This window comes from Nematolebias whitei, chromosome 12 (assembly GCF_014905685.2).
Source record: "Nematolebias whitei isolate Nwh7 chromosome 12, NemWhi1, whole genome shotgun sequence".
NCBI classification, from domain to species: Eukaryota; Metazoa; Chordata; class Actinopteri; order Cyprinodontiformes; family Rivulidae; genus Nematolebias; species Nematolebias whitei.
Genome location: NC_056509.1, coordinates 40,045,016 through 40,069,744, shown reverse-complemented (window position 1 = coordinate 40,069,744; position 24,729 = coordinate 40,045,016). Strand labels below are relative to the sequence as shown.

The 24,729-nt window shown below is 37.9% G+C and overlaps 1 long non-coding RNA gene across 1 annotated transcript; it reads right to left on the bottom strand.

Moving 5' to 3' along the window:
* Positions 1–24,163, bottom strand: LOC119418310. Its single transcript, XR_005187182.1, has 3 exons — positions 23,979–24,163; positions 11,369–11,493; positions 1–27 (listed from the first exon to the last, which is right to left on the bottom strand). It is a non-coding gene; the product is annotated as an uncharacterized LOC119418310 (long non-coding RNA).
* Between the last annotated feature and the right edge of the window lie 566 nt (positions 24,164–24,729).

Genomic DNA, 24,729 nt, shown 5'->3' with positions numbered 1-24,729 from the left:
TGTCTTTGTTCTTCTTAAAGCAGGAACCTATGAGGGAACAGAAAATAAAGAACCAATGAGTTGCAATGATTATGTCCAGCAAAAAAAAAAAAAAGTGACTAAAGTATAATGAAAGTCTCAAATCTTATCTAGTAAAAAATATGGTTTACTAATACAGAAACTAAATATTAAGTAGCATATTTAGTCTTTGTCATAATCACAAACAGTTTTATGTATTTGACGTTTGGTGTGAAGTGAAACGTGAAGAGATAAATCAGACGTAGACAAGCTACGAGCAACTGCATACATGAAAAATTTACCTTCATCAACATGCCATTTACTTGTCTGTGACAGGTTTTCTACACACAGTGGGAGAGGAGTACTGATGCTTGTGCAACTCATAACACTTGTGGATCCTCAACATATCAAATATTTTCGCTGATATTTCCCTGATTCTTGAAATTTAATCTAGCTTCACACTGACAGCAGCTGTTTCTTTATAAAGACTCATCTGTTTAATCTGCACACCATTTTCTACAGCAGCCCCCCCCCCCCCCACACACACACAAAAAAAAAAAAAAAAAACTGCCAGTGTGCTACACAGTGTATTCTTTAGTTTTTCAATTAAACTTTTCAATTTCATCTCATTTCATGTCACACTGACCAGATGACTTTGGAAGGCCACCACTAGTAAGATACATGCAGCCATCAAATTAATACCAACAGCACCTTTAGCAAATCTCATTAAAGGCCTCCTCCTGAATCCTGACCTCATCACTGACTCGAATTACTGAGCACCCTTGATAACAGCCCATCCCAGGGAGTGATGTAGACTCATCTGCAGTGCTTCAAAAATGGGCAAAAGCTCAGGCCTACACAGAGCAAGCTCTGATGTAGAGTGGTTTTGTTTCAAATAGTAAGACAAATTTGAGGTCACAAGAGCTGAACCTTTAAATGAGAAGAAGAATAACCACATATATACCGGTAGATCCATTCCATTTCACTTTTAGCGCATGTTGAAAACATAAGGGACAAAAAAGTGTGTGGGTATTTGCTGGTCTCAAATCGGCTCTTGTCCATAATTAGCAACAGTGGAATTCACAGCGGTTTCCTGTCAAAAATCTCTGAAAGATATTTATAGTCTAAATATCAGAATAGACCATTTCCATGAACAGATCCTCTGCCGTTCTAGCTGAAAATATGGTACATCAAAAGCCTTATGGATGTAAACTGATAGACCAAGGAATAAACAATTTTTATTAAATACAATACCAAACCCACAACATAGCAAGCAAGACTTCAGTTAGACAGATTGAAAGGCCAGAGAAATGTAGGCGGTGTTTACCTTTCACCAACATATCTGCTTCTCTTGATAAGGATATTCCACCCTTAGCTAGTGGTGAATTCAAACATCTGTATATCTAAAGCGTTCATTACCGTTTGATTAGATTACAGCTGAGACAGACACCATCTTAAAAAAACAGACATATTTCTGTGTCAAGTAATCATGACTGCCTGCAGCTTTTATCTGAACGAAAGTTCTGATGTATAAAAATCATTACATTGCAGACTAAAATGTTTATATCAGTGTCTTTATCATCTTATTATTATACCTTTGCGGTATAATTCAGAGCCAGAGTCAGAGATTCTTTATTGTGGTGGAACGAAATTTTGTGCACAGGGTCCCAGTTACATCCAACAATAAAATGTAAAAGAAAAACAGTAATAAGATCCAAGATATGAACTAAGAAAAACATCAGCTAAATATACAATAAGCACTAATAGCATAAAAACACAATATGCCGAACAGCAGCACAAACATGAGTCTGTGTGAGCAGATGAGCACGAATGAACACAGCAACATGAAACAGATCAGCAGCAACATGAAACAGATCAGCAGCAACATGCAATTCTTCACAGTGATAATTCTGGTTAGAGATTCATGAGTCTAACAGACACAGGGTAGAAGCTGTTCCTCAGTCTAGTGGTTCTACATGTAATGCTCCTTAACCTCCTTCCTGAGGAGACTGGGGCAAAAAGTTTGTGTGCTGGGTGAGTGGGGTCTTTCATGATGCAGGTGACCCTCTTCCTACATATGGAGGTGTAAATGTCTGTGATGGTGGGGAGGTTGACTCCAACAGACTTCTGTGCAGCTTTCACCACTCTCTGCAAAGCTTTTCTTTCTGCAGCTGACCTTGATGGAACGAAGTCAGAAAAAGATACAAATACAGATGTACTGTATTGGCCACTGACCACAACTCCGAATCGGATTGGTTGATCAAACTGTGTTTACATACTTCTACTCGTTTATTTTAATGGCCTTTAGATATGAATACTAAATATCCTGAATACAAGAGTATTTAGCCAATACCCTAACACAGAATCACTCTACAGCATTTTAACGTCTTGGTCAAAATTGTAGACCAGCTGGTTGTTCTTTTTACAGATGAATGTGCTGTTAACTAATGATGATTTACTGGTAACTGAGATCACAATAAGTTGAAATACAATCAATTTTGAAATTTTTATTACAGTTTCAAGTAGGAGGTATGAATTATGACTGGGTTTGAGGCAGGAATCCCCAACCACTGGGCCGGGGACCAATACCGGGACATGGATCATTTAGTACAGGGCTACAAAGAAATAAATAAAATTATTTTTTCAATTTCTGTTAGTCTGCATGGCATTTTATTTTGAAAATCAATCACTTCCGTCTGCACCTTTTTAGCTCTTGCCTGACTCCAGTCACTGTTTTGCTTTTATATTTCATCATTTCACTAGTAAGCTCTCAAACCAACTTTGGCAAAATGAGTAAACAACAAACGGGACTGGAAAGCTTCTTTGTAAAAGGAAAAACAAGCCTGCAGATGACAGTGCAGAAGGCTCCACAACTACCACCAAATAAAAAGCTGCATTTAAAAGAAAACACAGAATTAAACTATAGGTTCATCACATCAGGTGAGTGAAGCGCTCCGTGTGATATGTGGCTATCGGCTCTGCTTCACCACATGGAGAATAAATACAAACACACAGTTCATTAAAAGACAAGCTTTTGAGTATTTTGGAAGAAAAATCAAACATGAATACAAAGGTCGGAAACAATTATTTAAGGCTTTCACTTCATTAAATGTCTGCAAAAAGCATCGTATTTAGTGGATAACTGCATTGCTAAGGAGTAGCATTATAAGAATAATTTAAATGATCTTCCAAAATATAAAATTATTAGTATATTTAAATTAAAGAGGTAATTATTAAATTATGTATGATGCACTTCATTATGTTTTGTTATGCCCATAATCTCTCCTCACACTCACAGCCCTGCTGCTGGTCCATGGAAAATGCATCTTCATCATAAAACTGGTCCGTGGTGCAAAAAAGGTTGTAGAACTCTGGTTTTAGGTTTGGGGTAGCTCTGGGCAGAAACTATAAATAGTTAAGGTAGGGATTGAGTCAGGCTGTGTTAAGCAGCATGCTTAGAACCCCTGAGGCCTCAGGGGTCATTTTGACCCAAGGGCAGCAGGAGGGTTAAGCATCAGACTATCTAGAAACTTGTCCACCTAGGTCAAAGTTAACCTGGGATGGTTTCTGATGATACACTGTACATCTAGTAGGGATGCACGATATTATCGGTATGGTATCGGCCAATATTAGCATTAAAGTTAAATATCGGACATCTGCCATTCCATCAAAATAACTCACAGATATAAAAAGCGCTATTTTTGTATGACAACCCAGTGACAAGGATGCCTGGAGCACCAGCACAACGTGATGACGTCACACGCACCTACCTGATCTGATTACAGTGGAGTGGAAGAAGTCAAAATGTTGGCGGTGTGGAAGATTTTTTTTTTTTTGTTGTTGCGGATATTGGATTCCGAAGATTTTTGGACTACGTTGAGCCTCGCTACATCGTCCCCAGTCTGATATTTTTCCGATGTAGCCTTACCAGAAAGACAAGCTGTTATTTCCGACATTATTGAGAAGCTAATAGCCGATGGCACTTAGGTGAGTTTTACCACAGACATTTGGACGTCGTGTTAGCCCCGTTAGCATGTGTCTTATGGCACAATGGATAGACAAAAACTTTGAACTTAAAAAGGTTGTCCTTCATGCACAAGAGTGCAGAGGATCCCACACTGCAGCTAGGAACCTGGAACAAGCCTCCACAAGTGAGACAGCATCGCAGGTGACTAATGCTAATAAACAACATTTAACACTTTTCATTTAATATAAGTTAAAGTGATATACATATGGCTGTTACTGAATATATGTCACCAGCTCTTACAGCTGTTGCACAATTTTTGTAGCAAATAAGCCAAAATAAGAGGGCTATGTTCTGACAAAGGAAAGTATATTAAAAACATCAGTATCGGTTATCGGCCAAATAAGTTAACATATCGGCATATCGGATATATGCCAAAAATCCAATATCCTGCATCCCCAACATCCAGGTATCCCTTCTGTGGGAGTTTAGAGGCTGCACAAACAGCAAAGACTTGCAAGACAGATGACCCTGTGAACGCTGGCTTCTATCCTGCTGCACAGTGATGCGCCTGCGGTGCATTGTGACCAAATGGCAACTATCATAACAGTCTGATTAACTGCGTGCATGACCGCCAGAGTCAGAAGCCTTCTGACAGACAGATGTTGGCAAAAAGCTAGACCTAATCTGGAGCCAAAAACATGCTGCCTTAAAGCTTTAGCTGTGGCTGTCTCTGGGAGGGAAGAGCAACACATACAGATAGACCTAAACCTTAATCTCTTGTCGCCACATTCTAATCCGCACAATATTGTCACTCTGTTAAAGTCATCTTAATCTACCTCCTGTCTGCACAGAGAACACACAGTAAAGCATGCTCTTGACTTATTTTGTAGGGATCAATGATGATGCCATCATTTCTTACCACCGAGCAGCAAGAAGTTCAGTGCCAAGAGTATAAAGGAAAGCCGCTGCAGCAAAGATTAAAGTTGCAATAAAAGTGAGCTACTTAAAAATGCACAGACACCATTATACTGCATGTTGCCATCATACCTGCATGGCTGCAGACACTGTCAGTTATTGTTATGGATTTCCCAATACTTCCTCAAAGAGGACATTTGGGAATTATTACATATTAAATTTACACAAAGTATTCTTAAAAAAAACCCTGTCCTATAGTATTTTAGTTCAGTGGGAAAAGTAATCCGTGGATAGCTAGCAACCACAGCTAATGGTTTTAGGCAAAACACAAAAACAAAACATAACAGCCAGTTTTACAGATTTTGAGCTGAAAGTGGTTGTAGTAGCTGAGAGTCATTCACAGTGCTTACCCTGAGCGTGGCATCAAGTGATGATGCTTGAGAATGCAAAGGATTTACTCAAACGGCTTCAGCGCCATCATTTCTCAACACAAGATCTTGGTTTAAAAGTTTGGCATAAAGATAGCGAGTGGCATGCATTCCTTCAAAGAATAAGTCGTCATCTATCTAATATCAACTGTGCTTTGTTACAAAGTGTAAACACAGAACATTTAAGAGCTACAAGACTTAGGAGTCCACAAAGACTGCAGTATCACAACGCTGCTTTGCTGGAGTTAAGCTCATTAAGTTAATATTTATTTAATTACTCTACAAATGAGCTTATATTTGCTAAAGCAATAACACAGTGATTCCTATTTAATAAATGTAGCACTTTTCTCTATCATACATTTACATATCACATACATTTAGTGAATTAAACTGTGAGTATCTTAATGAATAATAATCTAAACCTAAACAATTGTACCTCAAGGAGTCTTCTGCATACGATTGTCTGCCCTTGGTAGCAGTTGTTAAGACAATGCTTAAACTAAAACTTGAGTACTGTACAAGTCTGGAAAAAAATAAAGTACACAGTTCATGCAAGCAGCAGTGAGAGATGATCTTTGGAGAAGATTTAACAGCGACCACAAGCCTCATGCCTGCGGGACTTCCTTCCCGTTACCATACTTTAGTCTCCTTAATAGACGTTGGGTCCTTGTACTCAAGTGCTACCAATAGTTAACTGGCAATTCATGAAGGATATTCAGAGGCAGCATTCTCTGTGAAGGTGCAAAAAAGAAAAAGAGGCTGCTGCAGGGGATGGCAGAGTCACAGGGTTTTATGGTGAAAGCAGCTGCTGTAGCCACGGGTCAGCGCTCATCTGCACAAGGCTGACTGAGCATCCCGAAGAGTTTTTGCACAGCAACACTACAGAACTAAGTTGACCACTTAAAAAAAAAAATCTGTTTTTGAGCTAATGTTGAAAACTTTTTTAAAAAGCTACCCACTGTACTATAAAAAACATACAAAAAGTTATATTAAATTATATAAAATGGACCAGTTTAAAAGAGTTTGCTTTCTGGATATATTGATATGCAGTTTTGAAATGCAGGTATGCACTCATATAAACAAAGTACTCTGAGTGTGAGTTCACCCAAAACCACAAGAAAGCTTGAGTCACACTTGCATTAGGCTGGTCGTAGTCTATGTAGGTAAACATATATGGCAGAATAGACCAAGTGTAAAATCTCAGGGAAGGCATTTTGATTGAAAGATAAGAGTGAACCTGCAGCTAAACACAAAAATATAGAGTAAGACAACTGTCAAGAGTAAATATCTGGACTCAAGCAGGGTGGTGGAGCGCCATAAAGAGAGATCCAACACTCGTAGCTTCTATGAAAATTATTTTGCTTTTACATCCTATACAACTCTTACATGGATGTCAACACTGTTGATCCATTTTCAGTCTCTTTGGCCGTTTTCAAAGGTAAACGAATGCAAATAGTACATGAAACTTAGCTTACAAATTCTTAATGCAAGTACACATTGTGTACTTTTTTGACTTGTCTTTATGACATCGCCTTCAGGAATCTGACCCAAGTTTTAATTTACAAGACGATATAAATTAAAAAATAAATAAATAAATAAAAAATTCTGAGTATCTTTTAAAACTGTAAATTAATTTTTTTTTTTTTTTTGTAGGAACAACAAAAAGTTTTCACTGTGAATTGGACATAATTTTAATATTCTGCTTAGAGTTCAGAGAGTTTGCTTCATAAATCTAGACACCCTTATTTGAGAAACTTAAATCTGTGTGTTTTTTTTAATTTTTTTTATTTCCAGAGGACCAGATTTAACTTTTTTAGATTTTTCTACCTGGATTATTGAGCATGCATCAGGATATTAAATCTGTGTGGTTAAAAAAAAAAAAAAAAAAAAAAACTCACTGAAAATAAAAATAAAAACAAATACTCGTCTTCGTGCTGTTCTAATTCCATTTTAAATAAGCCATTAGTAAGCTACTAACAGAAAATAGCTATAATAGAAACAAAAGCCACATTTTTAATACGCTTTATTACGATAATCATTAAAAACATTAATTCAAGCGTTGACAGAAATTGATGCTACCTCTGTGGGAGGCATCACGTGCATCCCCTCCCAATAAGACGACCCCGTCTCTCCAGGTCTAAGACGAGCCTAACAAGCGCTGCTTCCTGCTTTTCCTTCATTATCTAATAACACCTAACTTAAGCCAATCAGGTCATTGTGACTCCACAGCATTGATGTGATGACCCAGAATGGGAGCAATTAAGACTGGCTTATTCAAAGTCGACCTCTTCTTCCTCAGAGCAAACACAAAGAGGTGCTGACCTTAAGAGCTCAGCAAGTGCATTTAAAAAAAAAATGCAAAAGAGACAGAAACAAGCAGAGGCAGACTGAATATGTTCGCAAACAAAACAGCACAGATTAATATTTATTCCGCTGCAAAACACCTTTTCACACAGGCACAGACAGAGATGTTGACGAACAGAAAGAAAGAGGCAGAGACAGATGAGCAAAAAAAGAGAAACAGAAAGAACGAGTTCATAATGACAGATGGGCCTGGGTGCCTTCCAACCTCCAAAGCTGCTGCACTGTGACAAAGTTTACTCTGGGGAGTGTAACTCAAGGTGTCCAAGTTCTTGTCGAATTCTTTCATTACCGTCAACTGACATTAAAGCAAATACAAAATGTGCTTGAAGATCATGAACGAGATCAAAAAGCACTGCAGTGATAAGGTCCACATCCTTAGTGTTCCCTAAAACGGAGAGTGATAAACAAAATTAAATCGCCCCGACATCACAGTACGTGCTAATCTGACCATGAAGCTCCTGCCGTTTACTGCTGCGGCACGAGCCGCCGCACAGGGGAGCGGCGAGGAGAGTCTCCGTGTTGGTGAAAACTGAGAACGTGACAGCCAATTAGAGTCAGAACAGACAGAGAGAAACAGGGTCCCCCCTCTTTTTAGCTGACAACACAATCCACTAATGAGCCTCAGATACAAGAGGCGCAGAGATGCACAGCCATTGTTTTGTTTTATTAGCAACTTTTAGCTTTGGTTTCTTAATTACCATAGTTTGGTTTTTAGGAATGACCAAACAAAACAAAACAAATAAAAGTCACATAAATGTTGGCGGAACAAATAAATTAAGTTTTACTTGGAAGCCAGAATTCAAATTAAAAGTTTAAGGAATGCATGTAGCTCACTGCCTTTCACCAGAGTTTGAGACCAAGACCAGCTTATGTTGCAGTTTTGGTCAAACTTTAAAATAACTATGCGCAATCTCATAATATTGTAACATGTCACAACTAGGGTCTCAACTACAACCACATAAAATTTAAGCTCAATATCTGTAAAACAGACTACGCTATAGCCGTTTGCGTTAGCTAAGGTTTACTAGTTGTGGCAGCCATCTTTATTGAGGTTGACTCCAAATGTTAGTCAGTTGTAGATATACAATTACTTTACGATAGTTTCATTAAAATCATCCAGTGGTTTATGAAATATTCTGCTAACAGAGCAGCAGTGCTGACTAAAAGTTAGCGACAAAGTTTTAAGCAAAGATGTGCCCAATGTGTAATGAGAAGGCCCGTCGTGATAAACAATAAATCAATTAATCGCATGCTGAATGAAAATTATCCACCTCATTTTCATTTATCGGCTGCATCGTTTCTTCGTGTCTCTTTCTACTGCAGACACTGGATGACAAAAGGCTCAACCCTGGTGCTTTTCACAGACTCTCATAAAAAAAAATGTAAAAAAATCTGTTTAACCATCCAAAATTGTGTGTTTGGATCGTTAAAAAGCAGCTAAGCTACAAGCTAAGCTAACAGGCCGACCTCAGGAAAAAACCTCCGTCTTGTCAAAGCTCCAAAATTCACGGTTGAAACCCGTGCCTTTGTGTAAAAAGTTGTTTTTTCTCTGCAAAAGAAGCTGAAAACTTTACTGATTTTTTTTAATTAAAAGCTTTGTGTGAGAAATGCAATGCTAAAAAGAGCTCAAACCACACCGAGCGTCCGCCATTTTGAGAACCGATAAAACAAGAACGAGACGATGCAGTTGAACAGGCCAATGTTAAAGCACAATTTGTAGCGACAGCCGCTTTTCCTAATGCAAGTGCATCAACTGCACAAACGTCGTTATAAAAGCATCATCACAGGATGAATACGTTTATGTTAACAGGAAGCATTTTCATTCAATATGCAAATTATGTGATGAGCAAAAGCATCTACCGGTAACCAACATTGTGGCGAGGTGGCCTGGTTCAATACACGATTCATTCATCCTAATGAACAGCATGGTTGGGGAGAGACTACAAGCTGGCACAATGAAGGATGAGTGGCTTCTTGGTGAGTAAATTAATTTAATTGTCCTAATATTAATCTCCCTGATGTGCATGGAGCCTATGTGCCCCCACATATATTATCTTCATTGGACCATTACTAGTCAGTGGTTCAAGTGAGTGATTTCCTGTTTTTTTGCTGGTTAAACTACAGATTCTGACGTTCTACCAAGCCCCTGATTGTCTATGCATGTATAGGAGTTATGTCAATAAACACATGCGTAAAGTGTGAAACGCCTCAGCCTTTCTCCGGCGCACTGAGGCATCCATTTACAAACCAGTGCAGTCCATGTAATCCATCCATCCACCTTGATGAACAGCTGAGGAGTCGGGTATTCCCTCATATGCGCTCAATTCCACGTTGATTGGGATGTACAAAGGAAGTGTGCTTGTATTCATGCCTACGCACGGTTTCATACATCTGGACTTATTTGTGCATACGCTGTTTTCTTGATTTAAGCGTACACCATGTTTCAGTAGGAAATCCACGCAAGTCTTTGTACATGAGTTCCCATGTCATGGATTTAGATTTTATAATTGTATTTACTTATGAGCTGCAATGTTAAGGATATTAAATGCAGCATCTCTGTTCTTACACTGAATGTATGAAGCATACAATATCGTTCTAAAATATTAGTGCAGATACAATATTTACCCATCTCTAACTAGCGCTGCTGTAGCTCTAAATCTTGGACAGCTTGTGACAGGCACTACACACTCAGAAATTAGCTTAACGATTATTGATGGGGCAGAAATTCTTAGTGGTGAGGGAGAGGACAGAATCAAAAGGACAACAATACGTCCAAAAAAAATGAAAGAAAAACCATAGCTGCTTTCAATAATTTGATAAATGACGACAGACTTGCGCGAGTGCACACCTTGCTCTTTTGTGGATCCACCAAGGAGAAAGCTCTGACTACCAGCGGTTGCTGATGAGATAGGCAAAATTACATCAGGGATGTCAGAGCTGCTGCGGATATCTGAACTGAAGATACGATATCAGTTTCCGACAAAATTCCACAACATTAACCTTGAGAAGTGAGGGAGGAAATTTCAACGCGCTGAGGACATGTAGTGCGATGTCAACAGTTCCAGCTGGGTAATGTTTAAAAAGTGGCCTGGCTGAACATCATGCATAATTAAAACTTGTAATAAAGTACTTGGAATTAATTGCATACAATAAAGACAACTTATTATATAGATTTAGCAGACTATCGACCTTCAAAGAGCTGGTTATGCATTTCCATTATGAGAGAGACACCACTGTAATACTGTAAATGTCTGTCCCATGCACCCTTTGAACCTCCTTTTTGGGTGTACTTAAACATATGTAATGTACCACAGAGCAGGGAGACATATTTCGTTTCATTTTGTCCTCAAACCATAGAGGTAAATAACTAGAGCGCACTCCCTACCCTGCCCACTGCTTGCATCTGTGACATCGTGGAGGAGCAAAGAGGGCAACAGCTCCCAGCCGACACAGCAACTATTTGATTAACAGCAAGCCCAACTGGATCTGTGTCACAAAGTATCTGTAAACTTTTTATAATAAATTAATAGAATTGATTATTAAAGTTAATTTAATTTAACAAACATGTAAAACAGCTAGATGATATACAAGGATAACTACTGGTAGATCTGAAGTCAGTCATTAACACACACAACACAGAAATTACATATAAAAGGGTATTGCATACCAGTATTGGAATAACATATTTATTTTTTACCTGGTCTGTAGTCGACACTTAGAAAATGTTCACTTCGTATCCGGTGATACTTTGAAGGATGAATCTTGTCTCTACTGATATTGGCTAACCATCGTCTCAGTATGTCAGGTTTGTGGAATGGAAACCTAAAAATAGTCAATGACATAATATTATACTTTATGTAAATATTACATAAATTAGAGGCAATACCAGATTGTACAATTTAATTTGTGCTAAATTGTAGCATGATTCAGGAAAAAAAAAAAAAAAAAAAAAAAAAAAAATCACAGTAATGCCAGATTGTTGATATGCGCTGCTGATCTCATGCTGCTGATCTCATGCTGCCAACTTATTTCACGCTGCCGTGTTCATTCGTACTCATCTGCTCACACAGACTCATGTTCGTGCTGTTGTTGTTCAGTGTATTACCATTTTTGCACTATTAAGTGTTTAGCATATTTCTCAGTTCATATCTTGGATCTTATTACCGTTTTTCTTTTACAAATTATACTTTTGTTGGATGTAACCGGGACCCTGTGTACACAATTGCGTTCCACCACATGTACCACATACGATGCGAATGACAATAAAGAACCTTGACCATAGTGCTACACTGTATGACACAGAAGCTAATATCTACTAGCCATTAATTAACTGAGATTACATCAGCTTTATAGGCTCATTTGAATTTTAAACCATTACATCATTAGCTTCAGTTAGGGTCAGATCACATTTACATTGAGATAAATAAAATCAAATCTGCTTACTTGTGAAATGAGACATACTTTTCTTTTTCTCTATGGTTGGCACAACTGTAGCACACACAGCTTTGTGGCATGTTTACATTACATGGCTTATACATTCTATTATCATTAGTAATATTTACCTATATCAGCTCTTACTCTTGGCTATTTAACCAATAACAATGCTAATCCCAGACGCTTTCCCTCTGTGGTTATGGCTCCCGTGCCTCAAACCAGTGTACATCACCAGTGTGCATTTATAAAGCCGTTGTCAAGAGCAACACGTATGTGAGTCACTCCTCAGCGCCAGATAACGCTAACCTGCTTCGACTCTGCTGCCATCAAGATGTGCAAACAAATTCACCCGCTGCCGAAAGGCAAACATGTACAATAATGTTTTAGTTCATGTCTGTATGTTTGTGCATCTCTCCGTTAACACAATATTTCATATGCTGCTAGATGAATTTTAATAAAACTCAATTATTATATGTACATCTACAACAGATGCACTTTTGGAGTCAACCCAATTCAACTCATCTTAAAAGTTTTTTTAGATATGAATGTAAAATTTGTTGTGGTAGTAGGCAAGACTGATCTCTAAAACATATTTTGAGTGCTAACAGATTGGAAAAAGATTCAACATTTTGCCATTAACCATTTACGGTCAACATGGTGTCCATCCATCCATCCATCCATCCATTATCTTTACCCGTTTATTCCATTTTTGGGTCACGGGGGTCGCTGGTGCCCATGTCCAGCAATCACTGTGCGAGGGGCGGGGTACACCCTGGACGGGTCGCAAGTCCATCACAGGGCCACATAGAGACAAACGACACAAACAACCATTCACTCTCTCACTCACACCTAGGGACAATTTAGAGTTACCAATCAGCCTAACATGCATGTTTTTGGTCTGTGGGAGGAAACCGGAGTACCCGGAGAAAACCCACGCATGCACGGAGAGAACATGCAAACTCCACCCAGAAAGGCCCCTGGACCGGGGTTTGAACCAAGGACCTTCTCGCTGAGAGGCAGCAGCTCTACCAGTTGCGCCACCGTGCTGCCCAACATGGTGTCTATTGGCAAAATATCTTGTGGACCACTGGACAGATTTTAATTAAATATTTGTTCAGTTTCCAACTTGCAATAATAAAATGTTTAAAACGGCAGGAAATTGAGACGACCAGTGACTCCCATGTTACTACAACGTTGCTTTGCCTTGAAGTCTATGTTGAAGTTAGGCTTTTACCAGTTCAAACCTAAAGCTGAGCTGTTTGTTTAAACACAACAGTCCCATTTTTGTTGATCCAGCTGCTCTACATTCCCAGCACCCAGCTGAGGAGGTCCATTTCTCTGATCCAGCAGAGTGGGTGCCAATTTAACACCAGTTCTTTTGACCAAAAAGCTGGAATAGAGAATTGGTTCCAACTTCCAAGACAGGCAACAATCATAAAATAAAACTGCACGGAATATAATTTTGTGCAAAAAAGGGTAAAACAACCTTTATCTGTGTCCCGACTGGAAAATCATACATACTGCAAAGCTTTAGACTTTGTTCAGTAGAAACTTCTGTGACTAAATATGCCTAACAGGTATTTGAACCATTCATTACCAAAAATCTAATTACAGGCACCCATATGCTACTCGTTTACTCGTTTGCATCTACATAATTATCTTTGAAACATGAAATGTCAGGCTACAAATAAGCTTCTCAGATTAGATGAATATCTGCTTCCACAACCACACTTTTTGTTGTCCTCACATTGTGAAAGTTTGATATGCTTTTTCCATCAGATAATCTCTTTTACTGTTTTATATAAATACTTCAACTGCAGTTAAAGTGAGAAAATTTGTCACAATTCTGCCTGCCAGCTGCACTGCGTCAGCTCTGCTGCAACAAGATGTAATTAATTAAACACATTTCCTCTCATTAATCAAAAGCCAGGGACATTTTACAGCCTAATATGTTACAATTCTGATGAAACAGCCGACCTTAATCAGTCAACTGGGCTACAATCGTGCTTTATCTGGAGCAAAGTGAGCCCAGCTCAGTGTTACAAAAAGACAAGAACAAAAGGAGAAAAAGTATTTTTGTTTTAGTCAAGGAAACTCAGTGTCAAACTAAAAGCCACCAAGGTTCCTACATGTCAAAATGAACCTCTTTCTCTTATAATTTTAACATCTAAGCTATCTGACAATGACGCTCAGTAAGGAACAACATCCAGTTTTAATTTTTATTTAAGTCTTTGTCCTACGCAGGAAACGGTGCCTACCTCTTGAGGTGTTAAAAGGACTGCAGGATTTCTTGAATTTTATTTTCTACTGGGATTTTAACAGCAAGTGGCCTAAGATTTGCCACAAGTTTTGTGAATAATCTTTGGTTTAAAACAAACAAAAAAAAACCTCCATTTGGATTCAACAGACTAGAAAAACTACCTTAAACTTCAAGTTTTCTAGTGAACAACAGCTACATCCACATTCAGATTTACCGAAGCAATCCTAGAGGATGAATACGTTTCTTGCCTGACTGACAATATAAACACAGAGATGTAATAAATGGCACAGTGATGATGTTTGGCTGTATCACTCGGCCATTATGAAGCTACTGGAGGATCACAATAGCAGCTGATAATGCCTGAGACATCAGCAAAAAGAGAGTTGATGATTCCTTTGATAGCAACAGCTGCTGTCAGTTAATATTACACACAATCAATTCAATTCAAAAATACTTTATTAATCCCAGAGGGAAATTAAATGTTGTAACTCATCATCCTGGTTCCATTAATGAGTTGTTATAGATGCTACTGTTAATATAATATAATGTTATCAAGCCACTGACCAAACATTTCAAAAGCCTTTTTTTGCACTGACAATTTTATTTATTTATTTTTTTACATTTTTCACATTTTTCAGCCTTTGGTAGTGCAGGTGGCCATTTTCAAAGGAACTGTTGGTTTGTAAGTCACTCAATACTGACCTTAATTTCATTCAAACTTAAAAAAAAAGAGGCACCCAATTTAAGTTAAGGAAAGAACTACATAGTGTTTATGTCAAAATGGAAAAACTTGGCAAAGAATCAACTTTAAATTGTGTTTTAGACAATCCAGTAGCAGAAGCTTGTTGTGAAGACTTGCCATCACAATATCAATTAGCAGAATATCAATATCTCAAAGGACTGGAATAAACTGTAGGCCGTTATATTTCAAGTACAACGCACTCATGTTCAGTTTATCAATACATTTGGTCAAGCTTATGGACCGACACTAGCTTTGATGCCCACACCTGGTTTAGATGATTGGAATGACAGAAAATAAAGTGAGGAGAGAGGAAAACATGTGTTTATTGCGACTGTCACAATAATAATCAATAATATTGCACATAAGTTTTTCTATTATCATGAAGCATTGGTGAAGTTGTACTTTCTCCTCATGTTTTTAGTTGTATGTAGAAAAGAATTTAAAACAAGCAAAATATAAAAAAAGAGAAGTGGCTCAAAACATTTGCAGAATACTGCAAGTTGAACACAGCCACCATTAAATGTATCCGTGATATTCTGTAATCCACATTTAATCCTGACAAATACCTGCTGCTTTCTGGACACCATCTTATTTTGGACCATTTTCACACTTTTACATCCACACATTTCACAGGAATTTAAAGTTAGTGTGACATTTCCTTCCACCCAACCTTCTGGAAAGTTGTGAACAGAGCTGCGTTCTAGGCAATCTGTAAATTGAAGCTCGGACCCAAATATTTGCCTTGACCGCTGAGCCTAACTGTGAGGTCTCTGCCAATTCTCACCCCTCCAACTACTAAATAAATTAAAACTATACAACAAGGCATAAAAGATGTAGAAAAGCAAATGTCGGAACCTTTAAAGGAATTTTAATCCATCTGTTTTGACAGTGTTGCTTTTTAATGATATCACCATGAAATCACAGTAATTTCAGTCATTACTTCAAGTATTTAAAAACGTATGTGACTTTGATTTTAACACCAGAAGTGACTGGCAGAAATCCGAAAAGGCAGTGATTCATATTTTCTGAACGAGCTAGGAAGTAGAAAAATTACTCACTTTCCATCAGCCCCCCCATTATATCAGTTTTCATTCAACCTTTATTTAGACAAATCACATTGAGCCTCGAAGACTCATTTACAAGTGAGATCTGCTTAGACAGTAAATGTCAGCGTTTATTTATTTCCTTTGTGATCCACAAATATTTTTATAAAAGTGTATGAGCTCAGTATTAGTAAATAAGAGATTTTTGTAATTAATAAATGTATAAAAACAACCTTTAAAGAAACTTTGCAGGAAGTTTTACTTGACAAATGTAATGTTGGTTATTTTCCGTCACATCACTGTTGTTTCACATCTACCATTAACATCTTAAATGGATCCTCAACGAGACAGGACTCTGTTTAGCTTTAAAGAGAAGCAGTTGGGAGTAACACAGCAGAAGTAATGTGTAAAATCACGCCCGACTAACTTATAAATCCTCTTGTTATCTTGCCATAGCAGCCATGCTTGCTCCCGAGAGCTCTTCCTTCTGAGCGGGTTGGCAGAGGCCAGAACAGATTGACTCAGCCTGACAACAGCTGCCAGAACCCCACAAGCCACGTCCTCCAGACACTGATGGATTGTGGGAAAAGTGCCAGAGTTATTAGCCTCTGACGTGGAGAAATTATGGCGTCGTACCATCCGAAAAGTGGTCGCACCCGAGCAAGACATGTTTAGAAAGTCTCCGTTAAGGAGAGCAGATAGAAGATAAGGGCTGGTATGAGATTCTGACGGTTTGTTAACACCGAGCAACAACGCAAATGTTTAACGGTATTCTGGAAAAAAATAGAAAATAAAAAATGCATCACATTATCCGTTTGTTTTCAATTATAAACAAAAATGCAATTACCGTTACTTTTGCTTCCTAAATAATGTCACATACAGCTTAATAATGACGTTATTGTAGATATAATAGAATACTAAAAAGGTTTGTAGTTATTTTAGACTGAGAACACAACAGTCACTTTTTATATAAAATCTGTTAGCTCTTTTTTGCACTTAAGACAGATTTGCAACAAATTTGTGAACATTTTTTTATTAAAATCAAAACTAACATTTTCATTTATTCACAAGTATTGAGAATGAACATAAAATTTAACATGGTGTCACACCAAAGTCAACAGGCAGTTTTATTTAATTTAATTGTTAGTTTATAAATTTTAAGTTATTGTAGTAGCTGTATTCCTTCATTTCTGAAGTTCTGCTCTTTGTAAAGTACTGTTGAGAACCTGACAAGCGGGTGTTAATTAATAATACAGCTGGTTTAATAGCCTCCTTAACGAGCCTGCAGTAAACTTTATAAATTTCACCAGCCAACGTGCTACTCCCTTGTAGCTAGTTGCAAAAGTTTACTTCAAAACAAGCTCCGACTCTGTGGTAGATAAGCCAAGTCTGACTGTTACAGACTACAAGATAAAATGTACAACATCCCCAACCCCACATGTAGGAGAGGTGGAGCTCTGTGGAAACCAACAAAAATAAATAATCTATAGTTTCTGGTATTTTAAGAGACATTTAAACCGAATGGCAAAACAAACAAAAAAAATTGACGGTTTTGACATTTTAACACCGCAACAAAGTAACATTAGTCCTGCTATCCCTCTCCTTTCCCAGTATTTTTCAGATTCAGTATTTTTACAAGCTGCTGCATCGGTTCTGAACACAAATTTCAGTCATGTCATTGATTTATCTCTTACCTGGTGCAGAATGAATCAAAACGGCCTTCGGTTGTTCAATAAACGTTCAGAACAAGAAGTCGAAACTCCTAAAGCTCTCTCCATTTGATGACCCATTGGGTCTCCTTCTGATCACAGTTCCAAAGCTGGGGTGCATTACACCAGACGACTCCAAAACCTTTTGAAATTTGACTCAACTACAGCACTTTTTGAGGTAGGGGTGCACCGATTGCAGTTTTCTGGACGATCACCGATTTCTAAAAAGCCTGACCTGCCGATACCGATAAGGTCACAACGCAGTTTTCCAATCTTATTTTATAGAAAAACATACCCTTGATCAATATCCTAGAAACAATACAAACTTGTTTTAACGGGTAGTGCTCTGAAATATGAATGAAGTTTAGACAATTGTTAAAACTAAAAAAATTGGTTTCTCATGTTAGTATCGACTGATCGCCGATCACCCAAAATGAAGGAGATCAGGGCTGCACCTCTTTTTGAACCGTTTCAAAGTAAACCGAAGAACCAGCTTAATAAAAAAGTACTTTTTGGTTCAGCTCTCAGTTAAACTCCACAACTTCCAGGTCGGAGTGGAAAAAGACGGCAGTCAGGTCACACTAATTTTTACAACTCGCAACAAAGGCTGATCTCATAAGATTAGAGCAACGCGTTTTACTTCCTTCACTTCACTGAGAACAAGAGTACTGAGAGCGGCAGAGCGGCATCACACAGCCCGAGGCTTACAGAGAAAATACATTTAAAGGAAGACAAACATGATGCTTAACGGCATTACTTTTCTCACAGGGGCAAGGCTGTAACTCTTGGACTTCAGTAGTTTTCATTTGCAGCTGTAAAAACACTGGACGGCGTGGACATATTTGGAGGAAAAGCTTCCAGAGGGTGAGAGAAAATGAAGGATTTTAGATCTGAATAATTTAAGAACAACACAACGTAACATGTTGGTGAGGGTTGTGCTGTCAGAGAGGTCTTGGCTGGTGAATCTGTAACACTCACTAAGGATTACGTATGTGATGAGTTAAAAGCTTCGACAGCTTTACACACCCATTTGTTTGCCGTAATGCACTTTATCACTCAATTCCTTCTGATGGATGGGACAGATTAAAAAAAAAAAAAAAGTCTATGATATCTAAGTATTGCAGTATGAATCAGCGATTAACTGGCAGATTTCATCAACTACTTTTGACATGTTAGACTGATCTACTGTTAAAGGAATCTTAAATCACTCGTTAGATCCACCAGGTAAAATAATCCAGCAAAGTTCAGTCAGGTCATCTGGACGGTTTCCGTTTTTTATTTTTTAAGATATTTTTCGTCCTTCGTTCAAAGGAGTTCATCAGTCCAAGGATCCACAACAAACTTAGTCCCACAAGTTTGTTGTGGCTCCTTGGACTGATGAAGTCCTTTGGATGAAGGACAAAACGTCTCAACAAAAAAGAAACCGTCCAGAAGACCATACTGAACTTTGTTAGATTTTTTTTTTTACCTGGATTATTGCGCATGGACTTTGATGGTTTGAACCACTTAAGCTACGGCTGCCTCAGAGGAGTCGACGGGGGAGAGAGCGGGCCCCAGAAACCATCTTATCACCAGCAAACTGGTTGGTCCACGAGTGTGCTGCTTGTGGGACCAAGTTTGTTGTGGCTCCTCGTACTGATTAAGTCCTTTGGATGAAACGTCTCGACAAAAAAGAAACCGTCCAGATGACCTGACTGAACTCTGTTGGATTTTTTTACCTGAATTATTGAGCATCAACTCTGATACTTGTCAAATCATTTATTTTCAAGCATAAAGTTTTTATTTAAATGAAAACTCCCATGAGCAGTACTTGAACGTACAAGTCCATAAAAAGGATGCCACAAAACGAAAGTTGTTCTTTTTTTTTTAGCAAAATGTGCTTTGGATTGACATATTTCTTGAAACTTTTGTTGGAGTGAGTTGTTGCTACCTAACAAAAAAAACAAAAAACAGTTGAGACATTAAAAACCCTGAGCTGCACATTGATTTAAGCATCCGACATCTGATAAAAACGTTCACACAAGACGGGTGCGGACTACGCTCATCTTTAGCTTAAACTTGTTTTAAACACATGTTTCAATAAATAAAAAAAAACTAATGTTACAGCGATACTTCACCAAACTGAATATTTGACAAGAAAACATCCAACCACACTGAGCCTTTTCCCTGCAGATAACTTTGGCGCATGACGACAGCAGAAAGGAAACCTTCAGGTGTAAATAATGATGGAGTTTTAGTTAAGCCAGGGCAGTGAGCCAGCCTGAGCATAACCTGAGGTATGGGGCTGGAAAACATATGCAGAGATGGGAAAAGAAGAAGAAAAACTTAACTGCATTAGAGCAGCAGTTCTTCTGCCAGCTGGTGTCAAACAAGGTTCAGTGCGAGAAAGATGGTTGGTGAAATAAACCAAAACACGAACTGCTGCTTCATAAATTATGAAGCATCCATCTGAATTTCTGCTAAGCTCCGTTTTAACAAGGGGCGGAAGGTAAAACATGTTTTTAGGATTGTGCACACAAAATACTCTAAATTGATTTTTAAATGCCAAAAATAACTAAAGAGCAGATTGGTTATTTTGTGGTGGCGTTTGTCCTAGTAGAGACACCGTAGTTCTCTTTACTTTGCTGAATCCTGAAGAAAATAAATCTATAAATAAAAGCTGAAGTTATCGTAACACGAATAATCTTAAGTAATCAAAAAAAGTCCATGCTCTATAATCCAGGTATACAATCCAACAATTTTCAGTCAGGTCATCTGGACAGTTTATTTTTTTGTGCTGAAACGTTTCACCTTCCATCCAGAAGGCTTCATCAGTCAAGGAAACAACACAAAACTGATTCTTCCCCCAAACAGCTTACTCCAAAGTGGAACAAACCAGTTATGTCGGTGCTAAGATGGGGTCTTTGGCATGCCCCGTCCTCTGTTGCCGGCCCTTTTCCTCGTTGAGTCATGTCAAACTGGATCAAAACCTTAAGTAATGACTGAAACGGTTGATCCATGTATGCATTTCCAGTGATTAAAAACATCGCCAATCATGTTAGCTTTTTTATGGCGTTTTCAGTTAGCTATTATGCTAACTGTTGGTAAACAGTGATTAACGGGGGGGGGGGGGGGGGGGGTGTTGCATTAAATTTTGCTATCTTGTTTTTATTAAAACATGAAAATATAACAGTGTTTATGCATTTTAAGATCATCACAAAGCAGGAAGAATTGTTTTAGAAATGCATCCCAGCCCGTCTGAACTGTAGCCGAGGAGCCTAAAAATTCCCATCCCTGATTTTACCACAAAACTAAATAGACTCCAGAAAATGTGATAATCAGCCATTAATAAAACATGCTGAAGACATTACTTTAGATCATGATTTACAGATGCCTTATGTTGGTAAAATTCTTAAGCCAAAATATCACAACGATAACGATTCTGTTACTAAAAGGTAAAGAATGCTGATTTTATTGTCGTTTTTGTTGTGCGCAATTGCAGCAAAATGTGACTACAAGAAACTGGTGCGACTCTCGAGAGATAAAGATCAATATTCTTCTCCACAACGGGAAACCTGCTGCCCTGTGTGGTGCATAATAGTCAACATTATGGTCTAGTTTGATTGTAAAACGACCAAAAGTTCAAATCGCATGATATAAAAGCTTTTTTATATTTTAAAACAAGACTGAGGATGAGAGCTGCGCTTGTTTTTTTTTTTATTCCCGTCTATCACAACATGTAGTCTGGTTTTAAAAGTATTAAAGTTGTTTTAAACTGGAAACAAGGTGGAGTCATTTCGGCTTTACATACAATGGTATGGGGTTCATGCAGATACTTTTCTGCATTCTCTTTTCTAGGATTCTCTGAAGGACTAGGTTCAGATTTCTGCTCAGCAACTTGGAACGACCCACGTAGTCGGTTACAGCCACAAATCAACTCACCTCACCGCCTTTGGCTGACAGCTCTGACAAAGCAATGAAGCGGATAACTGAGAGCTCAGACTTAGGCTAAACTGGATACCTGGAAAACGCAACACCTGCTGGCTTCCTCGGGGTTCACATCTGCTCAGAGCTCAACACCATCAAACTATCCTGCGTTAAAATGTTTACACAAGGTCGCTCTGAACTTTGTTTCCTGCCACAATGCAAATGAGGTAATAATCTGCTTTACTCAGAAACATTTAAAAGATGGCATGCCCACTCAAAGTAAGGGGAATATTAAATGTGAATTAAAATTATGACTTGCCGTAAACATGTGCAAGTGCAAAAAAAACAAAACTGTATTAATTTTGTTAATGTTTTTTTGACTGTATTTGCCTGTTGGCAAACTGTCATGAACCACTAGACAAACATTAATGAAAGTTACAGAAAGTAATCATTGGATATATAAGTGAGTAAAGATTGGAGTCAATGTGATTCAATATGGCTGCAACAGCCAGAACAACTATAACTCCAACAGTTTTACAGATATTAAAGGTTCAGGGTGACTATTATTATGCATCACCTTTGGTAAATAACCTACAATTAACCTACAGTTTGCTGTGGTAGTAGCTGAGACTGATCCTCAACACTTATTCAGAGCTCTAATGGGTTGCACAAAAGCTTTAAATTTTTTGCCATATTTACATGTGCGTTTAAAAAAAATTGGAATATTGTGAAAAAGTTCCAATTTTTCTTGTGAATCCTTTCAGAAAGTGAAACTCGTATTTTTCATTTATATATAATATAGCTTCATTACACAGAGTGAAATACCTCAAACTTGTATTTCTTGTCATTTTGATGATTGTGGCTAACAGATAATGAAAGAGACAAAATTCAGTGTCTCAGAAAATTAGATTATTACATAGGTACCTTTTGGTACCTTTGTCAGTGTGGGCAGGAGCAGAGTCCTGCTGGAAAATGAAATCAGCATCTCCATAAAGGTCGTCAGCAAGTCTCTAAAATGTCCTGGTATTTTACTGCACTGACTGTGGACTTCAGAAAACACAGAGGACATGGCGCCAAACCATCACCGACTGTGGAAACTTCACACTGGACTTCAAGCAACGTGGATTCTGGTCCTCTCCACTCTTCCGCCAAACTCTGGGATCTTGATTTATAAATGATGTGAAAATTTTACTTGAATCTGAAAAGAGGACATTGGACCACTGAGCAAAGGTCCAGCTCTTCGTCTCCTCTGCCAGGTAAGACACTTCTGACTTTGTCTCTGGTTCAAGAGTGGCTCGACTTGAGGAATGAGCCATTTCTCTCATGTCTAGGAGTTAATCAGCTGATTAGGGTGACACCAGGAGGTCACAATAGTGGACCTCTTCACAATATTCTAATTTTCTGAGACACTAAATTTGGGTTTTTCATTATCTGTAAGCCATAATCATCAACATCACAAGAAATAAAGCCTTGAAATACTTCACTCAGTGTAATGCATCTATGTAATATGAGTTTCACTTTCTGAAATGACTGACACACACACACAAAAACATTTTCACAATATTCTATTTTTTTAGATGGACCTGTGGAGTCAACTGTCAATACAAGCTGCTTCTAATTATTAATTAAAACATTTCAGACAGAATGAATGATGTATAATTTAGTGCAACTGTGACACTAAAAACACCAATCACAACCTCTTTTTTAAAGTGTTTTGAATAATGTATTAGTGGCTTGTAATATTTGAATATATAAACTATGACAACTGCTAGAAATACCTAACAGGAACATTTTTAAAACGATTTGGCATTTTAGTCGCACTTAAAATAACTTTAGGGTGGAAAGAACACACGTTTTTTTTTTTTTAAACCATAACTAAAATAAATAATTGCAGATAGTGAAAATTGCATCAACTACATTTGAGTTTGACGTGTTTAAGAGTCACTCGGTTTGTGGCGGCTGCAGAAAATTAAACTTAAACCTTCGAGACCCAGTTTTTGCAACTCAAGCCAAATTAGAAATGTCCGACAAAAAAAAGGGACTACGTCAAGACATGATGTTACCGTAATAAAGATGTGAGATGCAGAGAAAAAGCACAACGGTGTCCCATCTGTCCAGTTAGCTCGCCTGCTAGCCAGCAGCAGCGGTGGTCATAACAAAATGTAATTTACTCTGAACTACAGACCAAATGTTAGCTTGAAGGGGCTACTCACCTCAGTAAAACCAGCTCAGGATGTCAAGTAACGCAGGTAAAAACCGGTCGAGAGGTTGGACCAACGGTTGGACCTCCCAAGGTTAAATTTTAACGAGCACGGTCCCCGGACAACCTTGTGTGGTGTTGCACGGCTTCCATATCACAGCGCTCACCGCTCCATTAAAAGCTGCATTGTTGGGGAGAGAGAGAGACGGCTGGACTCCACGCAAAGCATTGTGGGAAACGATGCTGAACGAACTGTTCCGTTCTCAAAACGGAGAACTGGCGCCCCCTTGTGGTTGATTTGAGTAACGCACACTTTTAGAATTATCTAACAAGTGGACTGGCAAACATAAAAAATAAAAATAAAAAAAAACTTTTTAATTGTAAAAACAGAAAATTATTTAATTAAAATTAAGAAATTTGTTTCACCTTAAAACAATTATGGACAAAAACAATTAATATAAAATTGATGCAAACCGTAAACATATTCTAATAACATGCTCATAACACAAGGTTACTAACTAACTAACTAACTAAATAAATAATTCAATAAATAAATAAATAATTAACTACCTAACTAACTAAATTAAATAATTTAAATAAATACATAAATAAATATATGAATAAATACAGAAATGTTTATTGTTAATATTATTATTAACAAATTTTATAACATATTACAACGTATGTTATTGGAAGAGTGATGATTAATTTAACAAAACCAGTGAATAACCTAAATTTACAGTTTAAAGAATTATAAAAAAATA